This window comes from Phodopus roborovskii, unplaced genomic scaffold (assembly GCF_943737965.1).
Source record: "Phodopus roborovskii unplaced genomic scaffold, PHOROB, whole genome shotgun sequence".
In the NCBI taxonomy this organism is placed as follows: Eukaryota; Metazoa; Chordata; class Mammalia; order Rodentia; family Cricetidae; genus Phodopus; species Phodopus roborovskii.
The window spans coordinates 11,176,869-11,189,037 of record NW_026125052.1 but is presented as its reverse complement, the minus strand read 5'-3'; the positions used below and the strand labels follow the sequence as shown (position 1 = coordinate 11,189,037).

At 39.6% G+C, this 12,169-nt stretch overlaps 1 protein-coding gene across 2 annotated transcripts in view; it reads right to left on the bottom strand.

Annotated features, from left to right (window-relative positions):
- Positions 1-12,169, bottom strand: part of Spop (speckle type BTB/POZ protein) — a 77,620-nt gene that overhangs the window by 27,859 nt on the left and 37,592 nt on the right. Inside the window, exon 2 of one of the 2 annotated variants that reach the window (XM_051205715.1) lies at positions 8,324-8,374. The exons of the other annotated variant lie outside the window; for it this stretch is intronic. The gene's annotated coding sequence lies outside the window, so the exon portion shown is untranslated. The remainder of the gene's footprint in view (positions 1-8,323; positions 8,375-12,169) is intronic. 2 annotated transcript variants of the gene reach the window in all.

The window sequence follows — 12,169 nt, the reverse complement described above, 5'->3', positions numbered from 1 at the left end:
TAAATCAATGTACACAGACATATCTCATACATGCTGCACACATGCTGAGTTAACTTTATATCCACCAGTTTTAAAATGATAGAAATAAAATCATAAAGATACTAAGCTGAACCATGAAACTTGTTTAGTAAGTCAAAATAGGTGCTTAATGGCAATTCCATGTGACACCCAGCAAAAATATAGCAGGAATATAGCATGAGCTAGGAACAGAGCTTTCTACTAGAGAACAGTTAAGAACATTAAAAAGGTCAGGCAGTGGTAGCACATGCCTTTAATCCCAGCACTTGAGAGGCAGAGACAGGTAGATCTCTATGAGTTTGGGTCTACAAAGCTAGTTCCAGGACAGTCAGGGCTGTTAGACAGAGAAACACTGTCTCAAAAATCCAAAAAAACCCCAAAACTTTGGGTATATTCATTTTCAAAAGGCTAATGTGACCTAAAAGGAGTTTCAGTTTCTTCTGTTATGTGTTCAAGCATACTCAGCCTCGGAGGTAACACTTTTTCATTACCTTAGGGACAGCTATTACAGGTCATATTGACATCTTCTGATGCAATATTAGAATGAGATTTTAATATTTATTATAAGTAAATGCTTTGTAGTTTGGTCTAATCTAATGAAATATTAAATGCACTAAGCTTTTTTTTTTTAATGTAGAGACACTTCTTAAAATGAAAGGTTGGAGTTTCTTATCTATCCAGTTCATGTACTGTACAGTCTTATAGGACTACTGCTGTTTTTGTTTTCACCTTAAAAAAAAAATCTTATGTACCTATACAAGCACTTTGTAATATTAAATGGATCTAGGGATCAAAAAGAAACAACAACTTCCAGTGAGGCCACGGTGGCAAATGCAACCACAGATCCACTGCAGTTCCTGCTGCTAGAGCTTGAGGACAACTGTATAGGATCAACAATTCACACTGTGATGAAGAGTGATAAACTGTTGATACACTTCCAGGATTTGATGACTGTCAACATGGTGCTGAAAGATGTCAGAATTTGAAATTATACCAGAAGGAAGATCAGATTTTACTAATGGAAATAATGGAACAATGCTGTTCTTGGAGTAGAAAGTAGAAGGGTATGAAGTATAAATTGATTTCCTTGACTTATGCTAGATTCTGTCCCCCTCCCCCCATTTTTTGTTTGTTTTTTGAGACAGGGTTTTTCTTTGTTGCTTTGGAGCCTGTCCTGGAACTCACTCTATAGACCAGGCTGCCTCGAACTCACAGAGATCTACCTGCCTCTTGAGTGCTATTATTAAGGGTAAGGTGCCACCACCTCCCAGCTAGATTCTGGTTTCTTAAAACAAGAATGAGGACCTGAGTTCAGATCCCCAACACCCTCATAAAAAGCTGAGTATGGCAGTACACATGCATAATCCCAATGTTGGGAAAGCAGAGACAAGTAGATCTCTACAGCCTACTGGATAGCTAGTCTTGCCAAATTGGTGAGTTCCAGGTTCAGTGAAAGACCCTATTTAAAATAATAATAGTAATATTAATAATATTAATAATAATGATGATGATGATGTGAAGGACAAAAGAGAAAGAAACCTGAGGCCTGCCTGCCCACACACACACACACACACACACACACCCCTTTAATAATAAATTTTTAATCCAAATGAGACAAGACACAAATTCTTGGGTGGCTTATGACATTCTGAGTAAAATAGCCTTCTTGCCCTGACTGGACCACCCTGACTCATAATGATGCCTACATTTCTTTTAAACCAGTATGCCTTATTTCTGTTGGCACAAATCACTACTGAGCACATGAACTTTTTATTGAGCCTGGAGAGCTTTCTTTCCTCACATTCTCCCACTATGGGCAGGGTCTCACTCTGTAGCCCAGGCTACATCTCACTGCAATCTTCCTGCCATAGCCTTGCAACTGCTAGGATTACAGGCATGATGCACAGTACCTGGATCCATCAGGTCTTTCTAGCTGACTCCCTCCTGTCACGTAGGTACCCTATAAAAAGCCCTTCCCTGACCAACCTAATCAGGGACAGCCCTCGCTTCTCAGCCTGCTTCTTCCACATTACCTCATTTTTTCCTTTATTGTCACTAAAATTACCTTGCTTCTGTTCCCACACCTATTTAGTCTTCTCCACAAGAATTTATGTTCAACAAGAAAATACTATCCCCCTGTGTCTCCAGTAATAACACGACAGGCATTCAATAAATACTTGTTCCATGATCCTGTTGTTGAGTAGCTAGGTTCTTTGGGATATCTGTTTCCTAAGTGTGTTCAACTTACTAAGTTAAACTGTATGAACCACTGAGTAAATGTAGATATATAAATTCTGGCATACCTTTTTTTATGTGTATATCCATGTGTGGTATGCATCCACGTATACATATGGGTTCACACGTGTGTGTGTGTGTGTGTGTGTGTGTGTGTGTGTGTGTGTGTGTGTGAGAGAGAGAGAGAGAGAGAGAGAGAGAGAGAGAGTGTGAGTGAGCCTGCCCTTATGTGAGCACGTGTGAAGGCCAAACCTGATGGTGAACACCTTCCATCACTCTTCCTTTTATTTACTAAGGCAGGTTCTCTCACGGAATCCAGAAACTTGCCAATTCTGACTAGTCTAATGAGCCAGCTTGTCCCTGGATCCCATTTCTGTCTGTTGGGATTACAGGTGGCTACCACCTGCCTGGCAGGCACTCCATCCAACCCCCCTTGTTTCTCAAGCATACCTTTAAAAAAAAAAAACTCTTCATTCATGCTGGGCAGTGGTGGTGCATGTCTTAATCCCAACACTTGGGAGACAGAGGCAGGAGATCTCTGTGAGTTTGAGATCAGCCTGGTCCACAGAGTGAGTTCTAGGACAGACAAGACTACACTGAGAAACCCTGACTCAAAATCCAAAACAAACAAACAACAACAACAAAAAACAGAAAAAATTTATTTTAGTCATAAACTATTTATTAAATACATCTTAAAACTATAGTCAAAATTCTTTTTATGATCTCAGAAAATAGGAGAAAAGAGAATCTGCAGGGATCTGGGAGAATCCCTGACTCTACAAGATGATACAGAGAGAAGCACACTTCCCAGAACAATTTCTCTCAGAGAAAGTAACATTAACAGGTGCGGGCCTTTAATCCCAGCATCAGGAGGCAGAAACAGGTGGGTCTCTGTGAGTTTGAGGGCAGCCTGGTCTACAGTGACTTCCAGGACAGCCAGGACTACAGAGAGAGACCCCCATCTCTCTCTCTCTCTCTCTCTCTCTCTCTCTCTCTCTCTCTCTCTCTCTCTCTCTCTCTCTCTCTCACACACACACACACACACACACACACAGACTCTCACTCACCAAAACCAAAGCTCCCCCCACAAAAGCCACAAATAAAGTAGCATTACAGTAACTGTCAGGCAGCTAGTCTAAATTTCTAAGTTACTTCAACTGAAATTCTATATAATAAAATTCCAATAAAATAATCAAATTGAGGCAAATAATTAGCATTTACTTAGATTCAATCTATAATTTTCCTATTTGATACAACCTGATCTTAAAACTGACATAAATAAAAAAAACCTGCACTCGGGAGGCAGAGGCAGGCGGATCTTTGTGAGTTCAAGGTCAGCTTGGTCTACAGAGCGAGTTCCAGGACAGACCCCAAAACTACACAAAGAAAGCTTGTCTCAGAAAAGAAAAGAAAAAGGAAAAAAAAAAAAAAAAAAAAAAACAAAAACAAGATAAACATGTACAATGGTAGACACATCTATGGCTGGACACTTAACTAAGTTTCTCTAAAGTTATTTTTTTTTCAAACTATTGTATATGTGGGGAACTCTGAAACAAAGATAGCATTAATATACAAGATTTCCCCAGGCTACAGACATGTCTTAGGCAAGTACAGATTCTGAGACAACTGTGAGGACTTGGATGTTTGCAACTAGAAAGCTACTCTTCCTTCTTCTCTAGTACCAAATAGACTGAGAAGGCTCATGCATACAAAGTTAAACTGGCAACAAACAAGAATTTATATGAAAGACTATCAAGTCTTTCCCAAAAATACAATAGGTTAACAGCAGAATGTGCCCACTCATTCCCAAGCTTCAGGGTATGCTGGGAGTTTACAGTGTTATTGCCTTCTTTACAAGGCAGTAAGTTATAAATAACCACAAACTGTCCTTGTCCCTAAGGAGATCTAGCAGCCAGCTCAAAGGCTAAAATATGGAACAATTTTCACTTTAGATATACAACTTTTCCAGATAGCCAAAAATAAAAAAGCAAAAAATAAATAAAAATTGTTTGCCAATTTAAGGGTCTGGAAGGAATTTCCTTCCCCTCAAATCTACCCCACTTTAAGAGTTACTGGTACAGATAGATACACTGGCATCATCCTCTACCCTCAAAATAACACTGGGAGAAGACAACACATCTACACGCCAAATTCCAAAGCTTGCCCTGGAGAGGAGATTCTATTCAACTACTCTGGAGGACTGAAAAACTTCAGACATTAGAAAGACGTTTGGAGTTCTGTTTTGCTTTTTAATATAGGCAAAAATAGATATGAAACAAAATACATGCAAATAACAGCATATGAGGGGAAAAAAATCCACTTTCACTTGGATGGAGGAATCCAGAAAAATACATGTCCGAAACAAGCATAGGTTTCACAAGGCTTAGGCTAAAACCAGCAGGTGAAATGCTGCTTTTGTTAACTACAAAACTCCCACTGGGAAACAAAACTCCACCAGCTGCTTAAAAAACAAAACAAAACAAACAAACAAAAAAAACCCCAGCATATCAGAATAAGCTCTCCACACACATCAATTTCAGATCCATCATTGAGAGATGTCTAACTAAAATGGAGCAACACAAATTCAAATCAAAATTAAATTTGCTCATAAAGGAGCTGTTTCACTTTAAAGTGGACTTTTCCTTATGACTCTATTTTCATAAATAAATTAAAATCATGTGCCACTTCCAATGAATGGCATGAGCAAAGCCTTCCAAGACCACAATGAGCAAACTTGGTAGAGGTAAAGATTTTAACATCTCCCACATGTCAAAGATTTCTCTTCTGGAAAGTAATAAAAAAAAAAAAAAATTAATAGGAGAAAGTAGTAAGAAAATTCTATGGTTAAGTAGACTCTAGTACTAGTTATACGCCCAAAGCTCATCACATATGTGACCCCCCCACACACACACACATACAAGATAAACAAAATGTATAAAGTTTGGTTTTTTGAGACAGGGTTTCTCTGTGTAGCTTTGCAGACCAGGCTGGCCTCGAACTCACAGAGATCCACCTGCCTCTGCCTCCTGAGTGCTGGTATTAAAGACATGAGCCACCAGCGCCCAGCATAGTTGAATGAAGAATGGGAAGATCATAATTTCAAGTCTAAACAAGTTTGGGGATTTTGATACTTCTAACAAAAATTTTGCATTTATTTAGTTAGTGTTTATGAGGGTGCATGAATAGCAGGGCTCCTGTATGAAGGCACAGGGCAAACTATGGGAGTTGGTTCTCTCCTTCTACCATGCAGTTTCTAAGGATCCAAATCTTTTGGATCATCAACATGGGGACAAGTGCCTTTACCCACTAGCCACCTAGCTAGCTGACCTAAAACTTTATACACAAGTAAACAAGCTAAAGAGATAACTCAGCAATTAAGATCATAATGCTCTTAGAGAAGACCCAAGTTTGGTTCCCAGCACCCATCTCAGGTGCCTCACAACCCCCTGTAATCCTGGCTCCAGAGGGAAATCCAAGCATCTGACTTCCACAGGCTTCTGCACTTACATGTACATACTCATACATAGACAAACACACACCTACACAATACTTTTTTAAAAAAAAAATCTTTAAACCATAAATAGACAAAAGAGTAGATCTAATACTATGTATGTGTGTCCAGCATGCAAGAAATTAAAAAACTGAAATCATTTTATTTAACAAAAAGAGCTGCCTATTATAACCCACAGTGTCCACTGGCCTTATAAGAAGAAACTATTTAAAATATTTATTGCTAATAAAAATTGACCAGATAGGGAACCCAAGGAATGAATATAAAAGAGTTAGAATCAGTACTGGGATATAGAGTGAAGAGTAAATTCATTATCTTGGAAACAGAAAAGCCTTACCTGCTCCAGGGCATTTACCATGCTACAAAACCAACCATTATGTTCTCCATTAACCACTACAACCTATCAGGGAACTCAATTTTCCTCAGAAATACTTTTTGAAAGGAAAAGCCCTACCCCTTCCAACAAGACAAGGAAGTACTCTACCACAGAGCTACCTGCCCAGCCCTTTCCCCCTCCCTCCCTCCCTTCCTCCCTCCCTCCTTCTCTCTCTCTCTCTCCCTCTCTCTCTCTCTCTGTGTGTGTGTGTGTGTGTGTGTGAGAGAGAGAGAGAGAGAGAGAGAGAGAGAGAGAGAGAGAGAGAGAGATCTTTTAGGGTCTTAACTGAACACATCTCCTGATTAAATGAAGCAAGGTGCCTTATCTAGAAACTAAACACAGAAAATAAATTCCTTCTGAAAAATAACAAATTCAGCCAGGCAGTGGGGGCACACACTTTTAATCCCTGCAGGCAGGGGGAATCTATGTAAGTTTGAGGTCAGCCTGGTCTACAAAATCAGTTCCAGGATAGCTAGAGCTGTTACACAGAGAAACCCTGCTCGAAAAACTAAACAAGCAAAACACCCAAGTTCTGGCATGGGCATGGAGTGTAGTTGGTGGAGTTCCTGCCTAGAATACAGGAAATCCTGGGTTTGATTTCCAGCACCACATAAACTGGGCATAATAGCACATGTCTGTGATCTCTGCATTTGGGAAATGGCAGGAGAAAAAACAAGTGGTAAAAAGGTCATCCTGGTCATACAGTTTGAGGCCAAGAATAAATGAGACCCTATATTGGTGTCTGCTAGGGGGGATGAGGGAGGGCAGAGAGGAGGAAGACAGAGATAGAGGGAGCATTCACAAGGAGATGGTTCTTTGGGTAAAGTGTTGTCAGAGACATAAACTGGAAACCTCTGCACTTGGAGGTAGAGTCTTGGGAGCTTAATGGGTAACCAGTCTAGCTAGGCAATGACCTATGTTAAGGATCGAAATAAACTCCACAGAGAAAAGGAAAACAAGAAAGTTCTCAGTCTCCAGTGTGCATTCCAAATTCTTGACTCAAGGGGAAAGTAAAACACACATAAGCAGACAAAACAAGAAAGTTGAACAGGATGTCTATCTCAAGAGAATGTCCTTAGTTCCTGATGACCTTTGTCTGAAAAGATTAAAATGCAGTAACACCATTTGCCCACTAAGACTCTGTAAAAGTATACATAGAGGTTTGAGGCATAAATCAGAGCACAGAGTAAACACTTGAAGAGAGCCATTTTGGTAGCAAGATTTTAAGTCAACATTAAAGAACTAAGTTGTAAGGTACAATACAAAAAGGTAAAAAGCTCAAAATTCAAACTCCTTATACAGACCAAAAATGCCACCACACTGCTTACAGCTTTTTGCTTTATAAACTGTAATCCTAACCCTCAAAGGAGCTCTTCTTACTCTGTTTCCATATCATGTATTATCAACCCTTGATTAAAAATTTAAACCCAGCTGGGACTGCTGGTGTACTCCTATAATAACATTTGAGAGGGCTGAGGCAAAAGGATGATGAGTTTGAGGCCTGCTTATGCGATACAGATCATCACTGTATCTTAAAAAAAAAAAAAAGAAAGAAAAAAATTACATTCAAATACAATTGCTTCCCCCATCATCTGTATGTATAATCTTTTCCTAGTATATATTAGTCACCAAAATAGATATGACTAAAAGATTCTAGTTTATTCCCAGTAGGGATATTTAGAATAAAACCTTATTAATGTCATTTACAAAAATGTGTCTTTGGGTTGGGCTGGGGAGATAGCTCAGTTGATAAAACACCTTGTAAGAACAAGGACCTGAGTTCAAGCCCCAGAATCCACATAAAGCTAGGCATGGTGGCACTTACTTGTAATCCAGAGAGACAGGGGATCCCTGGGACTCACTGGCTAGCCAGTTTATCCTAATTGGTAACTCCAGGCCAATAAGACACCCTTGTCTCAAAGGAGGTGGATACTGTTGCTGAGGATGACAGACTACTCTCCACATGCACACTGGTGCACACTCAAACATTACATACACATTAAAAAGAAAATCACATGTTTTCCTTATATGACTTCAATTTTACCTTCAATATGCACTAAAATCGGGAACAGTAGATTGCACAAAAGAGGTACATTTTTCAATCACAATAAATTTTCTGTCTATCTCATTCTGCTTTACCCCTTCCTGATTAAACTGTATAAATAAAACTACATAAAACTCACCAAGTCAAATCAGTAGGAAAACTCTAATTTGTCTTGTCTAGCAGGAAATCTCTGTTGGAAATAGAGATGATGAGTCAGCTTAACTAGATTCTGAGTCTCATATACCTCTTACTTTGGCTGTTCTCAAAAGGGAAAAGTTCACAAAAATCAGGTGATACATTTGCAATGAAATGACTGATAAAAGGACTTACTAGACAAAATTACTATTCTAATACTCTAGCCTAAATGATCTACTTTTTATTCAGCTCAAAAAGGGTATACTTGAAAGTTTAGAAGACCATGTGGTTCTAATACTCTTGCGTATAAGCTAAAAGAAACATCATTTGCCCCATGTCAATATTGTTGAGAAACAAATTACTATAAAGTATATAACATCGGAGGGGAGTCCACAAAAGACCAGGTTATTAATACTGATTATGCAAGGGAGAAAAAGGAGTTTGTGTTGAAGATCAGTGAGGTTATCTTGACTGCTGTCTACAGCACAACTGTTTAATAATCTGTCACATATCCTACAAAGGGAATTGGGCTTGTAGGAACAGAAGCTAGGTAAAAACAGATACAACAGATCCTATTTTCCTTTAAAAGGGGAAAATGAGGCACTATGTAAATCACTGCTTAGCCTTCAAATCTCTCAAATGTGTACATATGAACTTTAACACACTGATTCACACTGATTTTCCTCAGACTGCAGTAGATTTTGGTAAAACCAAACGTGGTTACTATTAGTAACAGAAATAACCATCACCCTAAACAGGACACACTAAACAGGATGCTAAAGCAGGACATCTTTAATCAAAGACCAAAAATTATAACTTAGAAAAATCCCACAAAGTTCTATCAAGGAGCAGCAGTCAGCTCAAATCCATTCAACAAATATGGTGGTGAGCACCACTGTACAAGGCATTATTTGAAATGGAGGTAGTCAAGGGGACACACAGTTCTGGACACCTTAAAGGCAGGAAGATAAATGCCTTAAAGTGTTAACTTCCAGGCAGCAGAAGATATCCAACTCTTTGAAATGAAAACGTGTGAATTTTTTTTTTTTTTTTTTTTTTTTTTTTTTTTTTTTGAGACAGGGTTTCTCTGTGTAGCTTTGGAGCCTATCCTGGAACTTGCTCTGTAGACCAGGCTGGCCTTGAATTCACAGAGATCCACCTGTCTCTGCCTTCCAAGTGCTGGGATTAAAAGTGTGTGCCATCACCTTCTGGCTTTTTACTATGTAGCTCTGGTTGTCGTGGAACTCACAAAGTAGAACAGGCTGGCCTTGAATTACAGAAACCCACCTGCCTCTGCAAGCTGAGATTAAAGGAATGAGCCACTACACGAAGCTTATTCATGTGATTCTTGAAGTAGAAACCTTTAGTTCTTTTCTCACTTTTTCTTAAGTTTCTAGATTTTTGTCTTCAATTAATTTTCCAGAATTAGCATTTTTAGGTCACATTCACTGGAAAAGGTTAAAGTATAGATGATACCGCCCCTCAACTGTTTAACAGTGAACAAAAGGTCTCCTACAGAACACACCTTTGACTTTGCTTTTTCCAAAGATAATAATTCAGGATTGAGAACTCTATAATAAGCAGGGTCAAGTCACCCAAGAATAAATACTTACAGATCAATATCCTATCATATTATCTAAAATTTAATTTTAAAATATAAGACCTGTATTTCAGGAGTTTCTTCTATTGACATGTGTTGAAATCTAACATGTGTGACTATTCTCTAGGAGCCATCACTTAACACTCCGATTACATGAGAGACAAAGCTTCTGAAATGACCAAGATCAGGACATCTGTATTTTCTTTTGCTTTGTGGAATGTCACAACAGTCGAGGGAACTTCCAGTCACCCCATCTCACTCTGAGGAAAAGCCACAGTCTGTACAATGGCGCAAAGGGGCCTGCAAAAGCGGTGGGCACTCTATTACCTCTCTGACCTCCTCTCCTAAGCGCACTGTGCTCCAATCATGCCACTTTACTTTGTTGTAGTTCCTCACAGCACAGGCTCATTCCTGTCTCGGGGCTTTGTGCTTGCAGTTTGCTGTCTGGGTAATGTTCTCCAGTCCCTGAGAGATTATCAGGGCACACACCCCGCTACTGCTGATTCCTTAATTGTCACCATCTCTGTGAGAGCTTTCCCTGACACCCTTATAATGCAATCCTCTCTCCCAGCCAGTCATACTCCTGCCTCATTATTTTTTCTATCCTAGATAAAGTCATCTAGCATACTATATTTTTTTACAATCTGTTTCTTGTAACTGAAAAATAAGCTGTACAAAGGTAGATTTATGTGTTTTGTTGCTGCACCTAGACAGTGTCTGGCACATGGAAGGCCAGAAATAAACCTATTTAATAAATGACTGAATTAAACTTTCCTTCCTTTAACGTTTTCACAGTAATTCTATACATGCCTGTGGTGGCACATGCCTGTTACCCAGCACATGGAAACAAGGCTTGAGGATAAGTTTGAGGTCAGTAAAAGTCACAGACTAAAGCTCCAGGCCAGCTTGGAATACATACAATACCCTTTTTCAAAACATACAAAACATTTGCCTCTATAAATTAGCAATTTATAGAGGTCAGGGTTTCTCCATGTAGCTCTGGATGTTCTGGAACAGGCTGGCCTTGAACTCAGGAGGCAGAGGCAGGCGGATCTCTGTGAGTTCGAGGTCAGGCTGGTCTACAGAGTGAACTCCAGGACAGGCTCCAAAGCTACACAGAGAAACCCTGCTTTGAAAAACAAAACAATGATAAGAAAAATGTATGTGCTAACAGTGGTGGTGCATGCTTTTGATCCTAGCACTTGGGAGGCAGAGGCAGGTGGGAGGATTTCTGTGAACTCATGGCCAGCCTGGTCTACACAGCATTCCAGGTGAGCCAGGGCTATATAATGACTGTCTCAAAAAGCCAAAAAGAAAAGAAAGAACAATTCCTTTTGTGATTTTTAAAATTATTTTTATTTTATATTCATTGGTGGTTTACCTGCATGATTGTCTGTGTGAGGGTGTCAGATCTTGGAGTTACAGACAGTTGTGAGCTGCCATGTGGGTCCTGAGAATTGAGCCTGGGTCCTCTAGGGGGGACAGCCAGGACTCTTAACCACTAAGCCATCTATCTCTCCAGCCCCTAAGTACTATATTTTTGAAGATTTACTTTATATTCATAAAGTTTTTGCCTACATGTACGTATATGTGCTGTGCCTGCCAGAGACCAGAAGAGAGCACTCAATCACCTGGTCTGCAGTTAACAGACAATTGTAAGCCACTACTTGGGGCTGGGAACGGAAACCCATGCAATTTCTTCAACACCAAGAAAAAGCAGCCCCTGCCTGCATTTACTTATGTGTGAACATGCACATGACAGTGGATGTGTGGAAAGGACAATGGCAGGAGCACATTCTATCCTTCTACCATGTGGGTCCCAGGTCATTAGGCTTGGCAGCATGCACCTTTGCCACCCACTGCTTATTGGCCTTGAGAAGAAAAGTCTTTATATTATATTCTGATTGCCACAAAATGATAGATGCTGTTTTGTATCTAGATGAAAACAGACCACGAGGATGACTATAGTTAAAAAATATATTTTTTGACTAAAAAAAGACTCATAGCAATTTCTAGAAGAGAAAGAAAACTCCATTGCTTTAGTGGTTTGTTTGTTTGGTTTTGTTTTTTTGAGATAGGGTTTTTCTGTGTAGCCCTGTTTGCCCTACCCTGGAACTCTCTCACTCTCTGTAGAGCAGGCTGGCCTTGAACTCACAAAGGTCCGCCTGCCTCCAGAGTGCTGAGATTAAAGGCATGTGCAACCACCCCACCCAGAAAGAAAATCAATATTTTTTAAAGATTTATTTTATG